This window comes from Humulus lupulus, chromosome 6 (genome assembly GCF_963169125.1).
Source record: "Humulus lupulus chromosome 6, drHumLupu1.1, whole genome shotgun sequence".
Lineage (NCBI taxonomy): Eukaryota > Viridiplantae > Streptophyta > Magnoliopsida > Rosales > Cannabaceae > Humulus > Humulus lupulus.
In genome coordinates this window covers 115572895-115581127 of record NC_084798.1, presented here as the reverse complement: position 1 = coordinate 115581127, position 8233 = coordinate 115572895, and the positions used below count along the sequence as shown (strand labels likewise).

At 40.2% G+C, this 8233-nt stretch overlaps 1 non-coding gene across 1 annotated transcript; it reads left to right on the top strand.

Annotated features, from left to right (window-relative positions):
* The first annotated feature begins 4188 nt into the window (after positions 1-4188).
* Positions 4189-4295, top strand: LOC133787230 (small nucleolar RNA R71). Its single transcript, XR_009872262.1, has one exon. It is a non-coding gene; the product is annotated as a small nucleolar RNA R71 (small nucleolar RNA).
* The last annotated feature ends 3938 nt before the right edge of the window (positions 4296-8233 follow it).

Sequence of the window (8233 nt, the reverse complement as noted above, 5' to 3'; positions counted from 1 at the left end):
CTTCTAATCATCTGATCTGCACATTGCTCCTCCCAAAAATAAGACTTCACATCATGCAAGAATTTCTTCCTTTGTTGGCTAGTCATCTCTGGTGGCATCAACCCACTAGCCAAATAATTAGCGAAATCAGCAAACCAGGAAACTCATGAGAATGGTTGACCTCAAACACTTGTTCATCGGGGAATGTTTCTTTGATGGGGACAAGAGAGTTGGAATCTTCTTCACGCTCCATTCTTGATAAATGGTCAGCCACTTGATTTTCTACCCCTTTTCTATCTTGAATCTCAACATCAAACTCTTGAAGCAAAAGCACCCACCGAATCAATCTTGGCTTTGCATCCTTCTTGGCAATCAAATACTTTATGGCTAAGTGATCAGTGTAGACAATCACTTTAGTGCCCACAAGATAGGAGCAAAACTTGTCAAAAGCAAAGACAATAGCTAGTAGTTCCTTCTCAGTTACATTATAATTCAATTGAGCTCCTGTCAAAGTGCAGCTGGCATAATAAATAGAGTGAAACACCTTGTTCCTTCGCTGCCCCGTGACAGCCCCAACAACATAATCGCTTGCATCACACATCAATTCAAATGGCAAACTCCAATCTAATGCAATAATGATACGGGCTGAAATTAATCTCTCTTTCAACTCTTGAAAAGCCTTCAAAAATGCTCCATCAAAATGAAATGGTGTATCATTCTCTAATAGATTGCAAAGATGCTTGGAAATCCTAGAGAAGTCTCTGATGAACCTTCTATAGAATCCTGCATGCCCAAGAAAGCTCATAATGTTCTTCACTGAATTAGGAGGTGGTAGCTTTTCAATAACTTCAATTTTTTCTTTATCAACTTCAATCTCTTGCTTTGATACCTTATGCCTCAAAAAAATACCTCCCTAACCATAAAGTGACATTTTTCCCAGTTAAGGACTAGGTTTGTCTCTTCACATCTCTTCAACACCTTAGACAAGTTGCTTAAACAATCATCATAAGAATCCCCAAAGACTGAGAAATCATCCATGAAAACTTCTAGAAATTACTCAACCATATCAATAAAGATAGCCATCATACTCTACTGAAACGTAGCAAGAGCATTGCACAAACCGAAGGGCATTCTCCTAAATGCAAAGGTACCATAAGGGTAAGTGAATGTAGTCTTGTGTTGATCTTCTTGGGCCACTGCTATCTGATTGTAACCAGAATACCCATCTAGGAAACAATAGTACTCTCTCTCAGCAAGGCTGTCTAGCATCTGATCAATGAAAGGAAGAGGGAAATGATCCTTTCTAGAGGCCTTGTTTAGCTTCCTGTAGTCCATGCAAATCCTACATCCAGTCACAGTTCTAGTAGGAATCAACTCATTGTCTTCATTCTTCACCACTGTGATCCCACCCTTCTTAGGTACACACTGTACAGGACTCACCCATGAACTGTCAGAGATAGGATAAATAATGCCAACATCAAACCACTTGATGATTTCTTTCTTCACTACTTCCTTCATGATAAGATTTAGTCTTCTTTGCCCCTCAATAGAACATTTTTCACTGTCTTCAAGCAAGAGCTTATGCATACACAAAGAAAGAATAATACCTTGAATATCTGCAATAGTCCACCCAATGGCCTTCTTGAAATTTCTCAACACCTCAAGCAACTTTTCTTCTTGTTCATGATTCAACTCCGTTGAAATAATGACAGGTAAAGTGGATGATGGACCCAAGTAGGCATATTGCAAATGTGATGGCAAGACTTTCAACTCCAACTCAGGTGGCTCTTCAATGGATGGTTTAGGAGCTTTGAACTCCCTAGACGACAACTTCAATGAATCAAATTGGCCTCTTGTTCTTAACCCTTGAAAATTAGCCTCCAACCAAGCTAAGTACTCCTCCTCATCTTCATCATTGTGAGAGTCAAACAACAATAACCTCTCTAATGGATCATCAACATTACTAGTCTCAAACTTCTTTGAGGCCAAAGAATCTACCACTGAAACCAATGAGCATTCATTCCTCAACCTCATCAGGAAATCTCATAGCCTTAAAAACATTAAAAGTTACATTTTCATCTTGGACCCTCGTAGTAAGCTCACCCTTCTGCACATCTATTAAAGTTCTTCCTATCACAAGAAATGGCCTCCCCAAGATAATGGGCACCTCTCTATCCACCTCATAGTCTAGCACAATAAAATCAGGAGGGAATATGAATTTGTCTACCCTCACCAACACATCTTCAATCTTCCCATCTGGATGAGCAAGAGATATATCTGCAAGTTGAAGCGTAACAGTAGTAGGTCTAACTTCTCTAATCCTCAATTGCTTGAAAACAGACATTGGCATCAAATTAATGCTGGCACCCAAATCGCATAAAGCCATCCCATAATAAGTATCTCCAATAGTATAGGGAATAGTGAAACTCCCAGGATCCTTCAACTTTGGTGGCAACTTGTCTTGCAGAAATAAACTACACTCTTTGGTTAGGCCACTGTTTCAAACTCTCCTAAACTTCTCTTCCTTGTAAGAACATCTTTCATGAATTTCACATAGTTAGGCATTTACTCAAGTGCCTCTACAAGTGGGATGTTGATATGCAACTGCTTCAACATATCTAAAAATTTCTTGAATTGCAAATCCAACTTTTTCTTTCAAAAATGTTGGGGAAATGGAGGTGGCTGCTTTGAAATTGAGCTATCTGGGTGCTTATGCTGCGACATTCCTGCAGCATTCTAGGTAGAGGCAGATTTTTGTACACTAGGAATTTTAGCATCTTTTTGGATTTCCTCATTTATTTGGATTGAAGAGGGCTCACCCTCATGCCCAAAATTTGTCTTGGAATGCTCCAACTCTTTCCCAATTCTCAAATTGACGGCTTTACAATGTTCCTTGCTCACATTTCTTGGATTCTTGGCATCACTTGGTAATGTACCATGGGGTCTATTCTAAGCTCATTAGCTAGTTGCCCAACTTGGTTTTCTAAGTTTCTCAATGATGCTGCTTGACTTTGACAGCTTCGTTATCAATCACCTGATTGAACAAGATTGCCAGCGCATTCCATGCCTGACTCGGCGATTTCGTGTCCTTGGTTTGACCGATCATCTTCTTCGTCACGGTCATCTTTACTTTAGGACGTAGTTGGCTCTCTCAGCCTTCTAGTTCCACACGCTAGTCTCAAATCTGGCTTTCTGGGTGAGACTGTTTATGTGCCACCCGTGACTTCCCCACAAATCATGCACCTTCAGATACGACGTTGTGCATGTCGACCAATACGAATACTTGGTCGAGTTCAGCTTTTCGCCAACCAGGTTATTTACACATCTGCCATGGCTCTCAACCGGCTACTAAGAACTCTTGGAAAGAACAAGACTCGTCCTTCAACAGTCCTTCGTACTTCCGTTCTGACTAAAAGCCCCGATCTGGGCGTTACTTTGTTGACGTCACTTCACGCTCCCGGCACTGTCACAACAGCACTCCTTGCTGAAGTAGCTCTAGTATATGGTCAGATGAATGAACCACCGGGAGCTCGTTTGAGAGTTGGTTTGAATGCCTTGCTTTTGACCATGGCTTTGTTCTTCACTATATACTCCTTCGACATGTTCTCAAGAGAGCTAGATTGCATTGCTTGTTGTTGTGGCCTTTGTTGTAGTGCTTGTGAGGGGTAACCCGGTGGAAATTTGGTCTTGGAGGCATCGATGAATTGTTAGGGCTAGCCCCTTGATTACTCCATGAGAAGTTGGGATGTTGCCTCCATGATGGGTTGTAGGAATTAAAATAAGGACCATTCTTATTTTGATTCCCCATGTAACACACAGCTGCTGGATTGGAAGGACAGTTGTCAAAAGTATGACCCCCACCACAATATACACAAGAAATGTTCTCCATGTGCCCCATTTGTGTCCCCATAGGCTGCCCCCATTGAATGATTCATTCCCATGTTCATTGTCTTGAGCATATTCAAAATAGAGGAAACTTGGGCCGCCAAAGAAGTGATGGCATCTACCTCATGAATACCAACCACCTTTCTACCTATAGCTGATCTAGTAGTGGGCCACTGATAGTTGTTGTTGGATATCCTCTCAAGGATTTCATATGCCTCATTATAGGACTTAGCAAGAAGAACCCCATTTTCCATAGCATTAACCACCATTCTAGTATGGGTGTTTAGACCATTATAAAATGTCTCCATCTGTATGCAATGAGGAATGCCATGATGGGGGCATTTGCGCAACAACTCCTTAAACCGCTCCCATGCCTCATATAAAGATTCTTCATCAAGTTGTTGAAATGAAGTAATCTCATATCGGAGCTTGGCATTTTTAATGGGAAGGAAGTACTTCATCAAAAATTACTCAGCCAACTCTTGCCAAGTAGTCACAGAATCAAATGGCAAAGAGTTCAACCAAGCTCTCGCTCTGTCTCTCAAGGAGTATGGGAACAACTTTAGTCTCAAGGCGTCTTCTGTAACTCTGGGCAGCTTGAATGAATCACTCACTTCAATGAACAATCGAAGATGAAGGCGAGGATCTTTTGTTGGCATCCCACTGAACTGGCCTACAGTTTGAAGCATTTGGAACATGACTGCCTTCAATTCAAACTATGTGGCCTGAATTTCTAGTCTAACGATGCCCGGATTAAGCTCATTGAAGAGGGGGAGAGCATATTGCCTAATAGCACGATCTCTGTCATCAGCAACAATAACTGCATTTTGCCCATTATTGGCAACTACTCCCCTTGAACTACTCTCTCTTGAGCAGCTCCTGCTTGATTTGCTGCCCTTTGAGCTGCTCCCTGTTGAGCTCCTTGCTCAGCATCCATCATCACTACTCCCCTTTTTTATTTTTGTATCTTTCGCCTTCTTCTAAATGTATGCTCGATTTCTGGATCAATGGGAAGTAGTTCAGGGTCTTGATTCTCGTTCATACACTGTGTAAACCTGAAATTGCACGAGAATCACCAAAGTTAGCATAAAAAATTTAAACCAAATTGCAATATACTTAATTTCACAATAAATGACTTTAAACAGTCCCCGGCAACAGCGCCTAAAAACTTGTTGCGTAAATTAAAGCTAAGTACAAGTGTACACTGTCAACAACAAGTAATACAATAGCAAGTACCAAATATCGTCTCCACAAGGACTATTTTTTTAGTTTTTTATTGTGAAACTAAGTTCTAACAAGATGATTTAAAAGCACTAAAATTAATTAAAAATATTGGGGTCTAAGTACTAAGTAATTAACTACTAATTAAATTAAATGCAGAAAAATAAAAGAAACAACTCAGGAAAAATTGCATCACGGAGTAACAAATGGCATGATGGCAGCTAGAATAATTATTCCCCTAATATGCCACTCTGACAGTGATGCTAGATTGATGCTGCAGCAACTGGTAGTCTAGTAGTCCAGAATTCTAATTAATTTTTCATAGGCTTTCATCAAAGAACTATGATTCTAATCTTTTGATTAAACCACATATGTCTATGCTAATTCAATTTCCAAGATTTAATTCAAGCATCAATTCCATAAGACCATGCATGGTAATAATATATGTCTAATCACTACAATATTGAAATCAATGAATTCAAGCATGCACCATTCAAATTGTGTGTCAATTAAATCCAAACTTTTGGGTTTTGAATATTAACTCAGCTACTTACTAAGTGTGATCAATCATTAGCAAGTATTAATCATGAGAAATATTTGAATGAATAAACCTCAAGTGCATTTGCATTAGCATCAAAATCAAAATATTACAAGTCACATAACAGGGTTCAAATTATCCTAGCTAATTAGAGTTTAGCTCATAGTTACAAACTCAAAAACTATAACGACCCAAAATCACTAATAAGGCTTAAGGGCCTTGATTAACGTGTCGGGAGGGCATAATTGGTTTATGTGTGATTTAAAATATTAAATGCATGATTATGTGAAAAGCAGGCTTATATGATTATATGGATATGTGAAATGCATGTTTATGAGTATTAATATGCATGTGGGCCCTGTTTAGCTTATATAAGGCATATTTGAAATTTTGGCCCGTTGAGGGCTTAAATATGATTATTTGTGGTAAATTGTTGAGACTACATTATTATGTGGATATATTTGCAACATATGGCTCGAGATGATCCTAGTGAGCGGTTTGGCGAAATAGTCACAGCGGGAATTTATACCCTGCTCGGGGAAGCCTGGGGGTATTTTTGGGAATTTAGGGAATATATTGGAGATTATTAGATATTAGGTAAATAATTGGTGATTAATTGGATGATGGGATTTAAGGGGTACATATTAGGAACACTTGAGGAATTAGTGGGAATTGGGAACAAATGACTATTCTATCCCTAGATTGAGTTAAAGGTAAGTGTTATTTGGGAGGGCAAAGGGTCTTTTCCTAAAACTAAGATATGCTCAGATTTATTAGGACAAAACAGAGAAACATATAGAATGGTCTTGTAACGACCCAAAATTACTAATAAGGCTTAAGGGCCTTGATTAGTGTGCCGAGAGGGCACAATTGGAGGTTATGTGAATCTGTGGTGCAATGCATGCTTATATGATTATTTGGATTAATGTGATGCATGGCTATGTATATTAGTATGCATGTAGGCCCTGACTAGGGTATAAGGGTATATTTGTTATTTTGGCCCGTTGAGGGCATAAATATAAATACTTGTGATAAAACATTGAGACCACATTATTATGTGGATATATTTGTAGCTTGTGACTCAAGGCGATCCTAGCAAGCGGTTTAGCGGGAAAGTCACAACAGGGATTTATACCCGGCTCGGGGTGAGTCTGGGGGTATATCTGAGAATTCAGAGAATATATTGGAGACTATTTGTTATTGAGGAAAATATTTGGTGATTAGTTAAGTCGGGATGTAAGTGGAAATTACTAGGGACACTCAAGGAATTAGCGGGAATTGGGAGTAAGTGACTAAAATGCCCTTGATGTGTTTTTAAGACTTAAGAATTAATGGGAGGGCAAAAGGGTCATTTGACTGAAAATAGATAAGTGTTATATTGTCTCTTTGGCTTTAGTGGAAGTTGTAGAAAGACTCAGAAGCTAAAGGAAAAGAAAGAGAAGAGAAGGAAAAAGAAGGGGACTCTCTCTCTCTCTCTCTCTCTCTCTGTCGGTTTGGCCATATTTCACCATTCCTTGTCAGTTTTGGAGCTGGAATTCCAGAGTAAGCTCAGGTTGGAGCTTAGGGCTTAAGACTTTGGTGGAGCTAGAAGAGCTAGCAGGGATTAGACACTCAGTTGAGGTAAGTTTCAAGACTTCCTGATGTGTTTTCTGAGTTTTATTGAGATGGTTTCTAAGCTTAAGTTTTGGATGGAATAAAGGGAAACAAGCTTGAGGAGTTGAAGGGCTTGAGGCTGGTTGGAGGCTGGAGATAAGGTCGAAATTCCCCATAGGAGGTATCAAACTTTGGCTTTGAAGTTCTAAGTTTCCGAGTTTCTGGTTGCATCTTTGAGTTCTTGGGTACAATGCTTGTTTTCTTAATTTTATGATGCATGTGGTTAAGTCTTGTGTTGTTGTGTTGTGTGGGGTGAGATATAGGTAGTGGTAGACCCAATTTGGTGTGTATTTGAGGTTTGGAAGGGTTCCAGAGGGTTTTGGGTCGAGGAAAAACGAAGGAAGAAAAACAGGGTATTGCTGGTCTGTGACTAGCACTGTAGCGCTAGCCATTGAGCGCTACAGCGCTAGGCTTGGGTTTCCTGGTGCTTTTGGTTCTGTTTGTAGCGCTATAGCGCCCTCTATGTAGCGTTGTAGCGCTACCCTATTTCCAGAAAAGGGTTTTTGGGTTATTTCTTAGGGTTTTTGCCCAGGGGCTTGGGGTTTGATTCCACCACCCCGTTTGGTAAAATTAGGGCTTCCCGAGGGCTCGGGATGGGTCCCGAGGTTGGGTTTTGAAATTGAGGTTTGGTGATGATTCTAATTTGTAGCTGTGACTAGGTGAATGCTAGGACTCGGAAGGGATTGTGCTTGAGGGTTGTTCTCAATGAATAAAGCTAGCGGAATCAAAGGTAAGAAAACTGCACCCGGTTATGTGTTTGTAATGGGACTAAGAGCTCCCTATATCTGTATAATGTCATAGATGGTATTATGCCATGGGACATGTGATAAACGGCCTAAGGGTGACATAAATAATACTTGCGCACAGGGCGCAGCTCAGCCACTGGTAGCTGAGGACAGCTTAATATTCATTGAGCTCGGTTTAAGCGGGCCGGAGTCAGTGGGATAAACAGAGGGT